Source organism: Saccopteryx leptura, chromosome 4 (assembly GCF_036850995.1).
Source record: "Saccopteryx leptura isolate mSacLep1 chromosome 4, mSacLep1_pri_phased_curated, whole genome shotgun sequence".
Taxonomy (NCBI): Eukaryota; Metazoa; Chordata; class Mammalia; order Chiroptera; family Emballonuridae; genus Saccopteryx; species Saccopteryx leptura.
Genome location: NC_089506.1, coordinates 47898676 through 47917632, shown reverse-complemented (window position 1 = coordinate 47917632; position 18957 = coordinate 47898676). Strand labels below are relative to the sequence as shown.

Below are 18957 nucleotides of genomic sequence, written 5' to 3'. Positions count from 1 at the left end.
TTTCTTATTTTCCTCCTTAAGACCTTAGGTGTGTGTTATGGTCAAATGTGTCTTATGGAGTGAAAAATACGGTAACGTTGGACTCTACAGTCTGCCCTTTACATCCACAGATTCAACTAACTTGACGAAAAACAGTATTTTTGATCTGCAGTTGGAAATCTGCCATTGAGAATGCAAAAATTCTGTTTTCTACTTGTGGTTGGTTGAATCAGTGGCTGTGAACTCCCTGGCCCAAAGGACCAATCATATTTATTGGAAAAAAAAATAGAAAGAAAGCAGCATATAAGTGGACCAGTGCAGTTAGAACCCGTGTTTTTTAAAGGTTAATTATATATAATTAGGTGTTGGCTTTTTTTCCTTCAGTCTCCTCTATTCAGACCCTGTGGATATCTTTGGGGGAACCTATTACACAATACTTTCTTCTCCATCTACATTTAGGATTGGTTGGAAAATAAAAGAAAAGAGTCAACAAGAGGAAATGGAAGTATCTCCCTGTCACTGATGGAGGCCAGGGTGTAGCACTAGAAGGTATAGGCTCATGTCTGAACTCAGACGGGTGTGCACCTTCCTTTTCCCTGTTTAGCCCTTGGAAATCCTTCTCCGGAGAAAGTCTCAGCATCCACACTGGACCAGATGGCTGGTCCTGGCGATGAAGACAGAGCAGATCCTCCTGTCTTCCACCTGCACTGAATCTTTAATAATTTAACTCCACAGGATAGAGAATTTGAACTAAAACAACCAGGTAAGTCATTCTACCTATGTGAGGAGGGGTTAGCAGTAGGCCAGGAGGCCAGGAGTGTTTGCAGTAGGATTTTCTCATGGAAAGCAGAAACAGGAATGTCTCTTACCCTGCGAACTGTGAGCCCTGCAAGTACAGGATCCACGCCATTGAGTCCTCAAATTGCATGTAGTACAGATCACAGTGCCTGGCACTGGGCGCTCCATGCAACTGCCAATAGAGAATGGAGAAATTTGCAAATGCCAGCCCCTGAAAAATAGCAGGCACCCCATAAATTCTCACTGAATAAATAAGCAGCAAGTTGATTCTGAAGAGAATTATGAATTGGTACTCATCTGGTGAACTGAAGGTGTGACTGAAACCTTTTTCAGTTTTTAGTGCGGCTTATTGCAAATAGGACAACTCTTCTGTTGTGTTTCCTTATTTCTAAAACCCTATCTATATCTATATTTATCCATATCTATATCTACCTATACAGAATATTTCTAAAAGATGTAAATTTTGGCAAGTCATACCATCTTTCTTCCTCTGTCCCTGGATGGAAACTTCTGATAGTTAAATGAAGTGATACATTTAATAGGCATAAAAAAACGCATTCAGAAATAAATTGTAACTAGTTCTTAGTTTTTAATTCAAACCCAGAGTTTGATATATGTACTGTGTTAGATGGGTGGTGTAGACTGCTTTCTTAGTGTTATAGGTACCCAATTCCACAATTCTGCAGGTTCTAGTAGAGGCATGTAGTCCAAATAAGTTTTTGAAAAGTTTTATTAAAGGAGGAAATTTATTAAATATGCCGGCCGCATATGGCTGACACAGGGTAACAGACCCAAATTATGCAGACCTCAAAAATAGTTCAGGGGTTGTTTATATACTCTTAATTATACATGGGAAGGGAAAAAAACCCGACATCACGGCATAAGTTTATACCATTTGTTTAGAGATACATACATTAACTACATGCTTTCAGGAGGGGAGGGGTAGTTTCCATAGGGACAAATGCCTATAAATGGTTCATCAGTATAAGAAAAGATTTTAATTTAATCTTTTTTCTTTCTGTACCTGGCTAGCTATTCACCCTTCCCCCATGGGTATGGAGGAAGGTCAGAGAATCCAAGTCTCCTTCCTCTTCTGCATTTACAACACAATGCCATCGGCCATATTGATTTTATGCTAATCACACAAGTACAAAGAGGTCATCCACAAAACCTTTCTGTACACCCAGCCCAAATCAACAAAATGTTCTTTAAACTTCCTAAAATATTAATATTAATTATGTAGCTTTTGGCACCTTACAACACTAACTACAAAATGGCTAACTGCATGAGGCAGCCCATTACTCCTGAAACAGAGGTGTTTCTATTCCCCAAGGCAACTACTCCCAAAATCAGGGAGATGTTAAATGAACCTGTTTATAGAAGAACAAATAGAGAGCAGTGAAATGCAGCATAGGTTCAGTTCAAGGTGGCTGCTGTCTCAGGTGATGTTGAGCAATCTCACCAGTGGCCTGTGGCACCTGCCATGTATGTGAGTGAGGAAAACTTGGGCTGAATGTGACTGTCCTGCTGAGGGGCCAGTTTCTCTTTCTGCCTCATACTGGGCATGTTTAAAATAAGCTGCTATGGGCTAAATTGTGTCCCCCAAAAAGATATGTTAAGTCCTAATCTCTAGTACTTTAGAATATGACCTTATTTGGAGATAGGGTTGTTGCATTAGTTAAGATGAGGCCATACTGGAATAGAATGGCGCTTAATCGGATATAACTGGCATCCTTGTAAGAAGAAGGCTTGAAGCACACAGGGAGAGTGCCATATGACGAAGACAGGAGCAGGTGGAATGATATGGCTATGAGCCAAGGAACACTGAGGATTAATGGCCCCAGTAGAACAAGGAAGGATCCCACCCAGAGCGTCAGAGGAAGTGTGGCTTTGCTGACTCCTGGATTTCATACTTCTCGCCTGCAGAACTGTGGGAGAATGTTCTTATTGTTGTAAGCCAACTCAACGTGTGGTACTTTGTTCCGACAGCCATGTTAAAATGAATACAATGTAAAGTGATCTTTTGGCTTTCTTTTCTGAGATTCTGAAGGTCTCCGCTCTGCAGGTTTTCTTCCCAATCCCATTCTGCAAATCAGGAAATTCAAGAGTCAGAGATATTAAGTGTTTTTCTCAAGTATATTTGAACCTGGGTTTGTCTGAACACAGAACAAAATACTGTAGACTCTCCATGCCTGAGCGATGTGACCAAAAGTAGCCTTGGGCTCCCATCTGACATGCTTCTATGATGCAAGCAGTCTGTATAACCATAACTGGCTTCTCCTTTAATCGTGCCTGTAGCGGATATCTGAAGTTCACACATGTGATGTCCTTCCCCCAAGTACCCCATTAGTAAGTCATACCTTCAAGTTTACTTTTGTAGTAGTCATGATGTGTGATGTCAAGCTATTCACACTGGCCAGGGCAAGGAATGCCATGTGCCACCATCAGCAACGGGAACCCCAGATGCAGAAGAAAGGCTCAGGTTCTAAGGCTGCTAAGATTCTGCCTTTTGTTCCTGAACCTTCTTTGAAGAAAGCAATTCCTCTTTCCAGAAGGTATCAGAGAGCAAGTCAGGTGGTTAGTCAGTGCTTCTGATTCCTACTTCAGAGAGGTGAAGCTAAAGGTTTGGTTTTGGTCAAGACAGGGAGCCAGTTTCTTGGAGCCTTTGGGTGTTCCATAGAATGCTCTGGTGTATTCAGCATGGGCCACAGAGGAAGAAGGCACAATTCCTTATTCAGGCCTTTGCAAAGCTGGTAGGAGTTGAGAATGGAAGAAAAACCTGGCTGTCTCTTGTTTTGATCTTGTTTTTTTTTTTCCCCTGTATGAGTTTCTGGTGGCTGTTATAATAAGGTACCAGAGACCTTAAATAGCAGACATTAATATCCTCACAGTTCTGGAGGCTGGAAGTCTGAGATCAGGATGTCCTCAGGTTGTTTCTTGGCTTATAGATGGTTACCATCTCCCTGTGTCTTCACAGAACCCTCCCTCTGTGCATATCTTTGTTCAGATTTCCTTTTCTTAGAAAGACACCTGTTGGATTGGATTAGGGCAGGGGTAGGGAACCTATGGCTTGCAAGTCAGATGTGGCTCTTTTGATGACTGCATCTGGCTTGCAGACAACTCTTTAATAAAAAAAATAATAATGTTAAAAATATAAAACATTCTTATGTATTTCAATCCATTCATTTCCTACCGCTCATGTTCATGGTTGTGGGTGGCTGGAGCCAATCACAGCTGTCCTCCGGGACAACACCAAATTTTTATTGGATAATGTGTAACATACACGGGTTGTTGTATGGCTCTCATGGAATTACATTTTAAAATATGTGGCGTTCATGGCTCTCTCAGCCAAAAAGGTTCCTGACCCCTGGATCAGGGCCTACCCCTCGACCTCATTTTAACTTAAGAATCTCTTTAAATACCCTATCTCCAAATATATTTTGAGGTTCTAGGATTTAGGACTCCAACATATGAATTTTAGGGAGACACAATTCAGCCTCTAACAGTTCCCTTGACTGGGAGGGACTTCTTGGGAACATGGACTGTGTTTCACACAATTTGACACCTGCAGAACCTAACACAGAACCAGCCCCAATTCAATGCTCAACTGTTTTGTTGAGTGAATGTGCTTTTGTTCTTAAGGGAAAAACAAAAACAAAACAAATCTGGTGTTTGCTTCTGCGCATGCTGTACACAGCCCCGGCCCCAAACTGAAACCCAGATGACATGTTGAAAATGTACCTGCAGGAAGAAGAGAGGAAATAGGAAAAAGAGATATATGCCAGATGGGAAAGGTGTGCTAGTGCCTAACAGTAGTAGTAATGGCATATGGCTTGTTGTTATTCTCAGCATAAAGCCCTTAACTCTATGATAGTTGCAAAATGGAAATATGCCCATGGGTATATTATGAGTCTTGTTTCATAATTGTCTTGTTTCTATCAGTTCGTAGAAAACAAAGAGGGAAGACATATTCCCCCCTGGGTGTTGCTGCCATTCTTTCTGTGTTCAAACAGCCACAGGCCTGCTGTCAGCTCAAGGCTTCAGCAAGCATCTTGCACATTCTCCTGACCACCTTCTTGCTAGTTCTTCCAATCCAGCCAGCTTGGCTGAGTTTCCAGCCCAACCTGTGGTTATCCTGTTCTTGGAATAGCAGACTACTCTCGGATCTGAATTCATTTCCTCCAAAATACATAAGAAATAGGTGCAGATAGGTTTGACATAGTTTATGAAAATACACTGATACCTAAAAGAAGAAGTGGATCTCTTACTCATCAAAAGTTTTTAATTCATTCATTCATGTAATGCTTTCAACATATGGAGAACCTGCTTACCTGCCAGACATGGAGTTAGGCACTATACGTCTAGAAGATTTTTCCTTGTTATACCGTTGTGCCCGTGCTTCCCTTTACTTCAGGGGTGGTCAACCTTTTTATACCTACCACCCACTTTTGTATCTCTGTTAGTAGTAAAATTTTCTAACCACTCATTGGTTCCACAGTAATGGTGATTTATACAGTAGGGAAGTAACTTTACTTTATAAAATTTATAAAACAGAGTTACAACAAGTTAAAGCATATAATAATAATTACTTACCAAGTACTTTATGTCGGATTTTCGCTGAGTTTGGCAGAATAAATCTTTATAAAACAACTTACTATAGTTAAATCTATCTTTTTATTTATACTTTGATTGCTCCGCTACTGCCCACCATGAAAGCTGGAATGGCCACTAGTGGGCAGTAGGGACCAGGTTGACTACCACTGCTTTACTTGGTTTCATTTTTTGTCTAGAAGAAGGTCTTTGAAAACTCTAAGTCAATACTTGTTATACTCTGCTGTGGAGAAGGTTCTCCTGGGAGCTCATGAAAATGCAGAGATTCTGCCGAGGTTCCTGAGATTCTGGTTCAGTAGGACTGGTGTGGGGCCTGAATTTTTAATGAATACTCCAGGAGACTCCTATACAGCTGGTCCATGGACCAGTGCCCTTCGAGAAACACTGCTCCAGATTTGGAAGCAGAGGTGTTGCCCTGACTTGAACCACATTAGCACATTGCTCTCAACACTGAAGTTGGCAGCCCATGGAAAGTGTGTATGGGTGGGACCTGCGGGGTGTGCCCACGAGGATGAGGGGTGGAGAAAATGAAAGGGGCCTCCCTCAGCCTGCATTTACCTTCCTGGCTCTGTTGTTTCCTAGGAGAAGTCTCTGGTTCTGAGGGCCGGGCCTCACGTTCCTTTCCTGGCTTTACTTTGCTCCATGCGGCTCACCAGAGTTCAAAATTAAATTGTTATCATAGAATTTGATTTTCAGCCTCTGAGAATATAATCAAGTTGCATGGCCCTTTGACTTGGGCCTTAGAGCAGCTTTTTTTTTTTTTATCGGTTTATGCTAACCTGTTAGCGATAAGATTCAAGCTGTACCTTGAATTCCCACAAAGAGTTTTCTTCGTTGCTCTGAGAAGCAGTCGTTTTCACACCCATTATTTCCAGCTTAATTTAAAATGTCTGTTGTGCAGGGAAATGGCCTTTGCTTATTTTACTGGGAGGTCTTTTGTTGTGACCGAGGATTCTGTGTTTACAGAATGAATATTCTAGCTGGGACAGCGTTATTTTGGTCCCCTCCTTATGCTGAATACTAAATGGGAAATAAATCTATGATAACGAATAGGGAGCGGCACCACCTATGGCAACTCATTTCAGCATCTAAATTTGTTTTCTTTTACCTTCGACATAAAAATCCTTTGTAAGTCTCCCTTGGTAGTATCCAAATTGCATGTCTGATCTTTTATGCGCAATCGCTCCTGAAAATACCCTTGCAATTTCAATGCGCTGTCTGGAGTGGTTACTGTCCATAGTCTATGTAAAGGTCTAATGGAGGAAGAGGAAGAGGCAATTATCACTATGAGCATTTATTTCAAGCAGCAAAGCCCAAGATTTCTTTGGAGACACAAATGTATCAAACTATATTTTTTATGGTCACGTCTAAACGGGCAGTCATGGTGTATCAATAAAGTTCAATTACACTCAAGAAAATACTAAAAATGAACCTCTAGTGATGCTCAATAAAGTCTACAGGTGCATTAGAATTATATAGAGCTGTGACATCCATCTGGTATTTTCGGTGACTTCTAGTCAATTACTACATTTCATCATGTGTAATCCTCTTTTATCTCCAGTTCCTGCTGGTGCGGTAATTCTCACTCTGCTACATCTGTGGCTTTACTGTGAATTTTTATCACCTACGAGTCAGTGTATCCCTTCCTGCCTCTGGATGTTGTGGAACTGTATCTGCTGAAGATTTAATTGCAAGGTGCTATAAAATACGGATTTAGAGACACACAGAAAATATGTAAAGTGATTGGCAACATAATAAAAAATAAGCATGCTTTGAAATAAAAGGTTGCGTGTCAAAGTACGGATTCCATCAGAGCATTTTGGACCTGGAGTTTGCAGTGTGGTTTTTAGGGTAAAAGTAAACAAAAGAAAATGAAAACAAAGAAGCAGAATGAATCCTGTCCAATGGAGATCTTTTGGAAAGGAGATTTTGTACATGTTTTATGTGTGTGTGTAAAATGTTTTGTGTGTATATGAAAACATACATGTGTACAAATGTTAAATGTATATGCTTATTGGTATAAATGTTATGAAACATATACTTTATATTTTGGAAATGTGACTGTATTTTTAGTAGACTATTTTCTAGAGCAGTTTTAGGTTCACAGGAAAATAGGAAAAACAGAGAGTTCCCTTATACCTGCTGTCCTCACACACCCACAGCCCTCCCCACTATCAACACTCCCCACCAGAGTGGTATGTTTGTTATAACTGAAGAACTTATTGACACCCTGTTATCACTCAAAGTCCATAGTTTATCTTAGGACTCTTACTGTTGTATATTCTAGATGCTTTGACTACTGTATAATAAGGTGTATCTACCAGTATAGTATGTTACAGAATATTTGCGGTTCCTAAAAATCCTCTGCACGTTATCTATTCATTACTCGCTCCCCACTTGAGTCTAATTTTCCTCATCCTGTGATCCTTGCTCTGTCATCATGCATACCCATCCTTTCTTCCTCCTCTCTCCTTCTCTTTCCCTCACATTTCCTTCCATTCTCTCTCCTATACCCCACTGTCCCTCCCTCCCTCCCTCTTTTCTTTTCAAAACTATTTATTGTTCATCAACTCTCTACTAGATTTTAAAGTGTTTACCAAACAAAAAAAGTGACATAATTGCTGGGGATGATAAGGAAGATACTAGAGGAGCTAAAAAAAAAAAAAAAAAAAAAAAGAGGACCCAGTTTAGGGATGACAAACGGCTGTGAAGAAGTCACATTTAAACTGATCTGCAGAATTAGAGTTTATTAGGAGTGTGTAGTTCTATCTAAACCAAGGGAATATCTTCTTTTCTACAGTGGGAAGCTGCTCAAGATTGCTTTTGTTTGTTTGTTTTTAAATAAACTTTTCATTTTAGATGGTTTTAGATTGACAGATGATACAGAGCTAGATTTGCAAAGGTGGTACAGAGATGTTATTTTCTTACACCACTGTAACACGCTTATCACAAATAAAGAATCAACACTGGTACGTGTTATTAATAAAACTCCGGACATTGTTCAGGTTTTACCAGTCTTCCTCAAGGCTGCGCACTGTTCTAGGTTTCAGTCCAGGACACTACGTCGCATTTAGTCATCCTGTCTCCTCAGCCTCCTCTGGTCTGTGACAGTTTCTGACTTTCCTTGGTTTGCAGGACCTTGGCAGTTTTGAAGAGTGCTAGCCAGGTGTTTTGTAGATTGTCCTTCATTTGGGTTTTGCCTGATGTTTTACTGGTGGTTAGACAAGGGTTGTTGATTTTGGGGAGGAAGACAACAGAGGTGAAATGCCATTCTCATCACATTATGCCAAGGGGACATATTGCATACCATCAACATGACTTACCACTGATGACATCAACCTTCATCACTTGGCTCAGGTAGTATTTACCAGGATTGTTCACTGTACCATTTTCTCTCCCACTTTCCATTCTTTACTTGTTGGAAGCAAGTCTCTAAGAGAGCTCAAACCATTCTCTTAGAGTATTTTTTCTTGACTAAACGCTAAGCTCTGTGAAGACAAATACCATGTCTCTATCCCCTTGAGAGGGGAGTGTCTACATAAATTACTTGGAATTCTTCTGTATGGGAATTTTGTCTCTTTTTCTTTGTTTATTTATTTAGGCAATCATTTATAACAATACAGTTTTATTAACATTTATTTTTTTATTTTTATTTTTTATTTTTTTTGTATTTTTCTGAAGCTGGAAATGGGGAGAGACAGTCAGACAGACTCCCGCATGCGCCCGACCGGGATCCACCTGGCACGCCCACCAGGGGGCGACGCTCTGCCCACCAGGGGGCGATGCTCTGCCCCTCCGGGGCATCGCTCTGTTGCGACCAGAGCCACTCTAGCGCCTGGGGCAGAGGCCAAGGAGCCATCCCCAGCACCCGGGCCATCTTTGCTCCAATGGAGCCTCAGCTGCGGGAGGGGAAGAGAGAGACAGAGAGGAAGGAGGGGGGGGGAGAAGCAAATGGGCGCTTTTCCTATGTGCCCTGGCCGGGAATCGAACCCGGGTCCCCCGCACGCCAGGCCGACGCTCTACCGCTGAGCCAACTGGCCAGGGCCTATTAACATTTATTTTATAAATTCTGTTATAAGTCAGTACAGCATCATTTATTTTGTTGCTTGAATTGTTCCAGCTTTGGCCATTAGGAGTCCTGTCAGACTGGCTTTTGTGTCTCTTTTACATGCTCCCATGTTATTTTTTGCTTGTTTTTTTCATGTTTGTTTGTGTTTTTAGCACTTCCTGACTTTTTGGCTTATCCTTTATAATCTCTGCCCTGATGCTCTAATCAGCCCTTTCCCCCAGGAGCCCTGGTCTCTTTTGTGGCACCAGGTGTGCTCATTGCTACCGAATCTTCACTGAGTTTTGGCTCTCTCAGCCCAGACAACAAGAAAATATATATGTGTGTATACAAACCTTTGTGTATGCACATATTTATAAATATTTCTAGATGTATTCCTCTGTATCTATGTCTATTACTCTAAACATAAATTCTCAATGATGTCTCAGATATTAATCCATTACTCCATTGCTCATTCTAGTCTTCTTTTGCCTATCCATAATCTCCAACTCCATCACTGACAAACCAGGCTCTCACTGTCTGTTGTCCATTCATTTATTTAATGGTTCAATTCCAGTATACATGTATCATGGTTTCAAAATCATTAACCTATGGGAAAGAACTTGGTCAACCAGAGCACTATTTTTGTACTGTTCCTTTTGCCTTTAATCTCATGACCTCCACTCATTTCCAAAGTTATTTATTATCACCCTTTCCCACCTTCCCTCACAGTGAGGCTATCTTATACATTTGTAAATCTCAGTTCCATCCTGTGACATCCTGACCTCCTAAATCATTTTTTAAATTTGCTTGCACTAAGTATCAGTCTTGGTACTACTGTAAAGGTTATGGGTTTGACAAATGCATAGCATCATGTATCCACCATTACTCTACCATACAGATTAGTTCCATGACCCTGAGAAGTGCCCGCACTCCCACTAGTAAAACACCTGGCAACTACTGATCTCTTTTTGTCCTTAGAGTTTTCCTTTTCTACAGTGTTATGCATATATAGCCTTTTAGACCAGTTTTTCTTTGAGAAAGCTAAATGCATTTAAGATTCATTCATGTTGTGTGAATTAATTACTTGTTCCTTTTTATCACTGAATAATATTCCACTTTATTAATGTATCACATTTTGCTTATCCATTTACATATTGAAGTACATTTAAGTTGCTTCTAATTTTTGGCAATTATGAATGAAGTTGTTACAAAAATCCCAGCATATATCTTAGTCAGGCTGTATAAGAAAGTACTATATGGGGTACAAAAATTTATATATCACAATTGGAAGCTAGAAGTTCGAGATCAGGGGCCAGCACGATCAGGTGAGGTGAGGGTCCTCTTCTGAGTTGCACTGCTCATGTATTCTTACATGGCAGAGAGCAGAGAGAGGAAGCAAACCCTCCTGTGACACTAATTATAAGGACACTAATCTTATTAATGAGGATTCCATCCACATCACCTTATCTAATCTTAATTGCCTGCCAAAGCCCCCATCTCCTAATATTATCACACTGGGGAGAGGTGAGGGTTTCAATGTGTGAATGCTGAGGGGACAAAAAGAAACCCCTCCCAGACTCTCTTCAAAAGTGGCGGTACCATTTTCCATTTTCACCAAGAACAAGTGAGAGTTCCCTGTTGCTCCACATCCTTGTGGGCTATCACTTTTTTTTTTATATTAGCCATTACATTAGATGTATAAAATACTATCCTCAAAGGTTTTAATCATTTTTTTAGCCTCACTGATTTGCACATGGTATATACTGTTGTTGGAATTAATCAATGAATAATTAAATAGAGTAAGAAATTTTACAATGTATATCTTAGAGTTTCCTCTGTTATTGAAGGGGGTGCATTTGGGGAGGGATTACATTTGGAAAGAGACTGTAACCTCAATGCCTTCCACGGTGGAAAAGACCGAGTATGAGGATAATAAGTAGTCATAGGGACTGACAATGTGGAAGCCCCGAGAGGATCAACAGATTTTCTATACTTTTAGGTTGAGCCATAAAAACCAAATTTATAGGAAATCTTCTAATTTGTAAAATTTAAGTATCAACTAAAAATTTTAAAACACTTTGTGGGATAAGTAATGCATGTTTGTAGGAAAGATTTGAACAGGGCTAAACCAGTTTTTAACGGATTTATCATACTTTTCATCTCTTTTGGTGTGGCACCCAGGCAATAGCCTAAGATTTCAGTCATTATTTGATTGTTATTTATTATTTGAGATTATTTTAATTTTCTCATTGAGTTTGAGCTGTGGGGGTTTAGAACTGAGGAGGAGAGGAAAATCAAGACAAAGACTTCAGTAGTAGAAGGGAAACGAGAAAATGTGACTTTATGTCCAGTTTTCAGGCTTATGTTAAGAAACAGTATTTGATGGTTAATTATGGGAACCTTTTCAATTTTGAGAACTCCATGTTAAGAAGTTGCCTAGAGCCTTGTCCAGATAGCTCAGTTGGTGGTTAGAGCATTGTCCCAATGGCAGAGGTTGCCAGTTCGACTCCCAGTCTGGGCACATACAAGAACAGACTGGTGTTTCTGTCTTTCTCTTTCTCTCCCTTCCTCTCTCTCTAAAATCAATCAATAAGTTAAAAAGAGATGAATCAGTCATCTTTATCTTGGAATATGGGTATTTTATTTAACTTACTGCCCTTCAGAACTTTGAAAATCTCTTTCTTTCTTCATCGTGGGGTTTTGTGGGGGAAGAATCAGGGAAGCCACCAGAATGGGGCCAGCCGTTTCATTGCCTATTTGGTTCAGTGTCTTGCTACACTCTTTTACCCCCTAGTGAGGTATAAAATGTAAACATTTTATAATTTATGGGGAGATAAAAAATTACATGTCACATGCAGCAATCCAGTAAATATTTATGAATTTTCTGCTTTTTAATATGAGCGTGTGAAATAACGAAAGTCTTGATTGCATATTAGCAATTCCTATAAGCTTGGAGAAAACGAGAAACACACAGTCCCGAATAAGGTCTCTGTGTCCACGCAGAGACGCTCCTGTGGAGTTGTCTCTCCTTTGGACATGCTTGATTCCCTTCTGTTTCATTGCTGCTCTAATAAACCCCGACGCTGCGTTTCAACAGAGCCAACCCGCTCTCTAATCAGAGATGACATGATAACACAGTAAGATGGTTACTACATTCTTCATGGACCAGACAACAAGCAAGGAAAATACCACCGCTCGCATTTTTATTCGAATTAGATGGCTCCCTTGTCTGATCAGCTCAGTTAGAGAGAGCACCCTGTGGAGGCCACATCCTGACCCTCCCGCGGGCCAGTTAATTTTGCTTCATTCAGTAGTCACAGTATCTGTCTCTAGCTCTGCACAGTTATTGAGAGAACATGACCCCTTAATCATTAAGGAAAAGGAATGTCTGAGTGTGAGTGCATCTGCACTTCTGAAAAAAATGACTCTCCGTGCAAGCCCTCTTGGTGTCTGTGGTCAGTGCCATTATATCAATATCCAAAGAAGAGAACATCCTATGGAGAAAATCCCACTCATTATCTGCATGATAATGACCTTCCTTGACCACTCAGAACCTCAGCTCTCTTGTCAGGAGTTGGCCATTAGGATTTAATAACACTATGTCTGTGAAAACTCTCAAAATGCAAAGAGTTATACGAATTCAAATCAGGACTGTTAACAATGTTTCCTCTCCAGGGAGAAATAATCTCTTGTCATGGCAATAACTTCATATGGAAAAATCTGCATTCTATTTATTTCAAGAAATAATATTTTGATCTCATTTCAGCTCAGTGCTATAACCAAGTAGAGGTGTTCAAAATCTTTCTTTGAACAGAAATCCATGTTTATTTATGAATTCTCTGCCCCAGAGTTTTTCAGACCCAAGGGCCCCTGGCAACTATGGAGCAATGCCTGTTTCTGGTGTGGCCAGAGAGGGTCTCATGTGAGTGGATGTGTTTGGGACCAGAGAGGGTCTCATGTGAGTGGATGTGTTTGGGACCAGAGAGGGTCTCATGTGAGTGGATGTGTTTGGGACCAGAGAGGGTCTCATGTGAATGGATATGTTTGGGACCAAGAGGGTCTCATGTGAGTGGATGTGTTTGGGACCAGAGAGGGTCTCATGTGAGTGGATGTGTTTGGGACCAGAGAGGGTCTCATGTGAGTGGATATGTTTGGGACCAGAGAGGGTCTCATGTGAGTGGATGTGTTTGGGACCAGAGAGGGTCTCATGTGAGTGGATGTGTTTGGGACCAAGAGGGTCTCATGTGAGTGGATGTGTTTGGGACCAGAGAGGGTCTCATGTGAGTGGATGTGTTTGGGACCAGAGAGGGTCTCATATGAGTGGATATGTTTGGGACCAGAGAGGGTCTCATGTGAGTGGATGTGTTTGGGACCAGAGAGGGTCTCATATGAGTGGATATGTTTGGGACCAGAGAGGGTCTCATGTTGAGTGGATATGTTTGGGACCAGAGAGGGTCTCATGTGAGTGGATGTGTTTGGGACCAGAGAGGGTCTCATGTGAGTGGATGTGTTTGGGACCAGAGAGGGTCTCATGTGAGTGGATGTGTTTGGGACCAGAGAGGGTCTCATGTGAGTGGATGTGTTTGGGACCTTCTAGCCAACTGTGCTGCAAGAGGAAAGTTACACCTTCTTTCCTCTCTCTGCTGCTTGCCTTGATGAGTGCATCCAAGTTCATGTCATTAAATTCTATTTTTACACTGAGAACTCCTGAATCTTTACCTCTAGCACTGCTGCCTCCTATGACCTGAAGAGTTTTCTCTACTACTGCGCTCTCTCCGTCTCACTTAGCTGTGGAGTAGGATTGGCAAACAAAACATGTTCTGAACTTGCCTTGTTATTTCCCAACCTGCTCTGCACCATTCTGTCATCCAAATGAAATATCCTAATGTTATTTTTGCTAAAGAAAAAAATTACTGAGACATTCTCTCTTTGCCACAGCGAGTGCGAGGATGAAGGCCGTTCTCAGCAGTCAGACTGTCGACATCCCAGACAATGTTGACACCACTCTGAAGGGACGCACGGTTACTGTGATGGGCCCTAGTGGCACCCTGTGGAGGGACTTCGATCACATCAATGTAGACCTCAGTGTCCTTGGAAAGAGAAGAAGAGGTTCTGGATTGACAAATGGTGGGGAAATAAAAGGAACTGGCGACCATTCGCACTGTCTGCAGTCATGTGCTGAAAACGATCAAGGGTGTTACCCTGGGCTTCTGTTATAAGATGAGGTCTGTGCACGCTCACTTTCCCATCAACATTGTTATTCAGGAGAAGGTTCCCTCATTGAAATCAGAATTTTCTTGGATGATAAATAAATCTGCAGGGTTTGGATGAGGTCAGGCCATTGCTTGTTCAGTATCTCAAACCCAGAAAGATGAGTTAGTTCTTGAAGAAAATAACATTGAACTCATATCAAATTCAGCTGCTTTGATTCAGCAAGCCACAGCAGTTAAAAACAAGGATATCTTAAAATTTGTGGATGATGTCTACAAATGAATTCCCGAAAAGGAACAGTTCAGCAGGCTGATGGATGACATCTAGGCTGTCCGGCTACAGAAACAGCAAGATGCCGGGTAATCCCTCAGACTTAGTTGTGATATTTTAAAGATACAATAAAAGCCATGTATTAAAAAAATAAAAGAAAAAATTATTCAGAAATATGTTAAAGAGAAAGCTTAGGCTTAACTCTGAATAGAACAAGGAAAACTGAGAATTTGTAGTCACCCAGCAGGGTGGAGGTTGGTAGATGGAAAATTACTAGAAGAAACATCAAGGCTAGAGGGATTTGTAATAGACTAGCTCAATAGGATTCTTGCTGAAATCAGACCAGGATGATAAGATATTGTCTTAGTTTGGGCTACTTTAACGAAGTACCACAGTCTGGGTGCTTATAAACAATAGAAACTTGTTTCTCATCGTTTTAGAGGCTGGAAGTCTGAGAGCAGGTGGCACTACGGTTGGTATTCGCTAAGAGCCCTCTTTGGGGTTGCAGATTGCCAACCCCTTGCATCCTTACATGGTGGAGAGAGGCAAGAGAGAGAGAGAGGAAGCAAACTCTTTGATGTTGCTTATAAAGTCATGAATCCCATGCTTGAGGGTTATATTTTCATATATTCATTATCTCCCAAAGGACTCATCTCCTCATATCATCATACTGGAGATTAAGTTTCAACATAAGACTATTGGGAGGAATTTGATCATATTTTTTTTCCCCTAAAATGACCAAATATAACTGGACTAAATGGACCAGATCAGAGCCCAAGGTTGGAGCCATGAGGGCTTAGAGGAGCCTGACTAGAGTTAGGTCCCAGGGAGAGTCTTTGTCATCTTCTCTTTTTCTCATAAAGCAATCTGTCTTTTCAGCACAGTTTACTTTTTACTCTGCCTAGAAAATATATCCAGAATTTGACCACTATTAACCTCCCCTGCCACCATGCTGATCCAAGCCACTGGGACATTTCTCCTGATGTTTGCAGTAGCCGCCCGTGTCTGCCTTTGCTTGCCTTCATTAGAGTTTCAACACTGAACCAAGGTGATCCTGCTTAAACTCGAGTCAGAGTGCTCCTTGACTCTGATCAAAACCTTTCAATGGCTCCCAATTCACTCAGGGCAAAGGCCAAGGTCCTCACTCTGACCCATGCAACCTTTTGTGATGTGACCCCCATAACCCCCTGACCTCACTCCCATGGCTCTCCTTCTCTCTCACACCACTCCAGCCACACTGGCCTCCTTGCTGTCCTGTAAACACACACAGATAATCTTTATTTTTCTTATTGCCTTTCTATTCCCACCAGAATGTAAATCCCATGACATTATTGTCTATTTCATATTCTGCAGAACCCCCTGGACAGTGAGTCACGTAAGGTAGGCAGGCATTGACTATTTCTTGAGTAAACAAATAAATTAATTTTGGGCTTGTAGAATGTGATTAAAGATGCCTGTTAAAAATTCAAAGATTGGGGAGAAAAGTAAAAAAGATGCACATTAAACAGAAAGCTGAAACAGGATAGCAGAAGGGAAAACGTGTCAGGAATCATAATCTATGTGAATGACACAGGCTTTCAGGATTGAATTTTAAAATCTAGTTATGAGCTGTTTACAAGAGGCAAATATAAAACCAAATGATGCAGAATATTTGAAAGTAAAGAGAAGAAAAATTATATGCCAGGCAAATGTTAATAAAAAGAAAACAGGAGTAACAATATTAAACTGACAAAATATAATGCAAGGATAAAACATCAAAAAGGAAAAAGAAAAGATGCCTTACATTAATAAAACATCTACTAAGAAGATAGAATCATAAAACAATTTATAATTTTCATCATCGCTTTGAAATATAAATAGAAGAGAAGAATACATTGAACATCTACATTCATAGTGAGAGACTTTTAACATCCTTTTTCAGAAACTGGCAGATCTGATAGACAAAAAAAAAAAAAAATGAGGACACAGAGTATTAGAATAGCCCATTATAAGTTTTCTTGGGCACTGGGTGAAAATTATGCTCCAAATATATATCTAGAGGATTGTAAGGATTTAAATAACAAGGAGACCTATGTGGGGGTGATAAAATAATCATATGTTGAATATGTGCTATCTAAACAGAGTCTTTTGAGAATCCCAGTTTATTTTCTAATCTTTCAGCTCATTTGGATCCTGCTATTGCATAGAAGAGCAGTGGCAGCCACTGAAAATCTATTTAAAAAATAAAGAATGAAAATCTTTCTTTCCTCTGTAGTGGAGAGAAATAAAACTTTTACTAGATAGTAAGCACAGCACCTTACCTGGTTTTACAGATGTGATTGTATTGTTTATAAGGAAAGTGGATAAAAATGTAAAATCTTTGTGGATTGATTACTTTTACTGGAACCTTGCTACCCAAAAACTTTTTTCAATTGTTCTTAAAGTCATTGACCATGCTTTTTGTCTAGCTCAGTTATGCAGATGTGTGAGGAATAAAATTCCCCCCTTCTCTCTTCCGCTCTCCTGCCTTGGCTCCCCTCCACTGCCCCTGTATCACAGAGCACCTGCTATTGGGACTGCTTACAGGAAGCCAGACCCTGCCTGACCAGTTGGTGACACAGTGGATAGAGCATCGGACTGGATGTGGAAGACCCAGGTTCGAGACTCCGAGATCACCGGCTTGAGCGTGGGCTCATCCGGCTTGAGTGTGGGCTCACCAGCTTGAGTGCAGGGTCGCTGGCTTGAGTGTGGGATCATAGACCCCTGGTCTCTGGCTTGAGCCCAATGATCACTGACTTGAAGCCCAAGGTCGTTGGCTTGAGCCCAAGTTTCCTGGCTTGAGCAAGGGGTCACTTGCTCTGCTGTAGCCCTATGGTCAAGGCACATATGAGAAAGCAATCAATGACCAAGCAATCAACAAACAACTAAGATGGCACAATGAAGAACTGATGCTTCTCATTTCTCTCCCTCCCTGTCTGTCTGTCCCTATCTGTCCCTTTCTCTGACTCTCTTTTTTTCTGTCACACACAAAAAAAAGGAAGCCAGACCAAGCATCTACTGCTCAGTCACTGCTCTGTGGTATGACTGCGGGCATGTCCCTTAAACTTTCTACAACACATTTCTATACACGATGTTGTGTGTGCACCACCCTAGTAAACAGTCTTTACAACTGAAAAGTTTATAGGTAACCTCTCAGTGGTCGGCAAACTCATTAGTCAACAGAGCCAAATATCAACAGTACAATGATTGAAATTTCTTTTGAGAGCCAAATTTTTTAAACTTAAACTATATAGGTAGGTACATTGTTATTATAACCTGCGCGCCTGTACATGGTGTTTTGTGGAAGAGCCATACTCAAGGGGCCAAAGAGCCGCATGTGGCTCACGAGCAGCAGTTTGCTGACCAGGGTGACCTAGAGTCAATCTCACTCTAATGTTTTTCAATTCTGCATTTAAAAATAATACCCTCTATCAACCCCAAACCTAAAAACCATTCTTTGAGCATGGAAATTAATGTGCAACTTAGCTTGCTACTCAATGTGTAGTTTGTAGACCATTAGCATCACCATGATCATCTGGGAAATAGTTAAAAATGATGAATCTCAGTCCTCACCCAGGCCTCCTGAATCAGAATTTTAACAGGATCTCCAATGATGTGTATCTCATAAGATCTGAGAAGCACTGCTTGAGAGAAACACGCTTCTTTTATTTGGTCATATGAATTCATTGCCTTGATCTTCAAAACGTGTTTTCAGAAACTACAGCAAATCCCATAAATTCCTACAAGAAGGCTCACCCTTTGACTATTTTTATAAAGGGAAACTGAGTCAGAGAATACAGGGGGCTTGGCAAGCGAGTGGGGATGATGACTGTCACAGAGAGAATGAGACTGCAATCACGTTCAGACTGCTGTCACAGTTTCCCAGGTTGATGTAGGTAAATCTAGGATTCCCACTGAGGCCACATCAGACTTTTGATTCCTGAGTGGGTCAAACAGAATACAGTGTGTCAACTGCACAGGAAGATGCCCTTTGGAAGTTGTCTAAGTTTCTCTGAAGTAAG

General features: G+C 40.9%; 1 pseudogene; it reads left to right on the top strand.

The window, feature by feature from the left end:
• Nucleotides 1-14367: 14367 nt before the first annotated feature.
• LOC136404147 (large ribosomal subunit protein uL6 pseudogene) lies at nucleotides 14368-14929 on the top strand (annotated as a pseudogene).
• Nucleotides 14930-18957: the final 4028 nt, after the last annotated feature.